Genomic DNA, 2,253 nt, shown 5'->3' with positions numbered 1-2,253 from the left:
TTTTTTTAAAAGATTTAAAATTTAAGTTTACCATCAGATTTATTGGGAAGTTAATCCGATGGAAATAAGCTCAAGAATTTCGCCAAATAAAAATTTATATCCGCTACTAAATCTGCCAGTAAGTAGTTATGGACGAAAAAATCTACCGGTAAATAGTTTACCTGCGAGTTTATACCGTTAGATTTTTTTTTGGTAAACTCGCCGGTAAATCCCGGTATCCAGCGATTTTCCTGTAGTATAGGTTAGCCTGGCGCTAGCTAGGGGTGGCAAATGGGTCAAAACCTGCCGGACCGGTCCGCGAAACTGGCAAAAAAAAGACAGGCTGTGTTGAAAATTTGAAACCGCCAAACTTAAAAAGCCCGCCTAACTCGCACCGTCTAATCCGTGGGTTTTGGCGGGCTTTCCCGGCGGGCCAAGCATTTTTTTTTATCAGGATTGTTTTTTTACAAATTCATATGATGTTATTGATCTATAAGAGGATGAAGATGATAATTGAAGATGTTCTAAATTATATTTTGGATTATATTTTATGTTTGATTGATTATAAACTTGAATATATTTAATTATATATTTTGGACAATGTTTGTTTTATTATTTTGTTTCAAAAAACTTAGTTTATGATTATGTTTATTACATATTTATAATTATATTAATATTTAATAATAAAAAAAGAGATTTGACGGGCTTGGCCCGCCAACCCGCCAACCCGTCGTTAGGTGGGGCGGAGGAGAAATTCAAGATCGCCTCATTAGGCGGAGTTGGATGGGCTTTTGGCAGGACGGAGCTGGGCGAACTTTTTCGTTTGCCGTCCCTAGCGCTAACTTAAAGGCTTTTTGGATGGACCAGACAATATCGGATGTACGTATATGTATGTATTATGTATCTAATATGAAGGGACATAGTGTACCTAAATCTGTTTAACGAGTTTGTGGATATATGTATATATTGTGTGTGATGTATCTATTATGATGAAGGAGTGTACATATATGTATGTGTATGATGTATGTATTTAATATATGTATTTATTATCTTTCATGATATATTATTAACGAGTAAAGTATCGTTTTTTATCCACAACGTTTGGGGTAAGTCTTAAAGTTGTCCCTAATGTTTAAATCGTCCTATTTAAGTTCCTAACGTTTTAAAATTGGTTCAATGTTGTTCTGCCATTAGAAATCCGTTAACAGAATTGACGGTAGGACAAAATTGAGATGATTTTGAAACGTTAGGGACTTAAATAGGACGAAAATGTTGGAGACAAAAATGATACATAGAAATAATTTTTAATTTTATCCTTCAATAATATCTATTTTTTATGGTACATAGTTATTCAATTATTTTTTAATCATATTTAAGTAAATTACACTTAATCACATTACTTTCATTCTAAATAAATTTATTTTTTATAATTTTATTTTTAAAAATTTTTACTCATCATAAAAGATTTTTATAAATTATGAGTTCAAAAATGATGAGTAAAAATAAATTATAAAAATATTTTATGATAAGTAAAAATCTTTAAGAGTAAAATTATAAAAAAATTAATTTATTTAGAATAAAAGTAATGTGATTAAGTGTAATTTACTTAGATGTGATTAAAAAATAATTGAATAACTATGTAACGTAAAAAATTTATATTAGTAAAGATAAAATTAAAATTTATTTCTATGTATCGTTTTTGTCTCCAACGTTTTTGTCCTATTTAAGTTCCTAACGTTATAAAATGGTCTCAATTTTGTCTCGCCGTCAATTCTGTTAACGGATCCCTAACGGCAGGACAACATTGAACTAATTTTGAAACGTTAGGAACTTAAATAGGATGATTTAAATGTTAGGGACAACTTTAGAACTTACCCCAAACGTTGGGGACAAAAACGATATTTTACTCTATTATTAACCATCTTATATAGACTACCTCATCTTTTCAATAAAATTTTTCTTTAATAACAAAAAAAATATATTACTCGAAAAGCGCTCACCAAGTTTAACAATGACATAGGCTTATATATTACGAGAAAGTCTAGGAGGTCAGCATTTTTATTAAAATTTGGCCAGCACTTAACCAGTAAAAGAAAAGTGAGTAATCTCACACTATTGAATGAAATTTCACACCATTAAAAATATTAATGATAACTAATTGATAGCTACAAATCACAAAACTTAATGGCTCCCTAACACTCCTCATATATTATATTAAAACTATAAGATAAATAAATTAGTAATATTTTACTTCTAATATGATCATGACGTATT

This window comes from Arachis ipaensis, chromosome B03 (assembly GCF_000816755.2).
Source record: "Arachis ipaensis cultivar K30076 chromosome B03, Araip1.1, whole genome shotgun sequence".
NCBI lineage: Eukaryota > Viridiplantae > Streptophyta > Magnoliopsida > Fabales > Fabaceae > Arachis > Arachis ipaensis.
Note: the sequence above shows the minus strand (reverse complement) of the source record.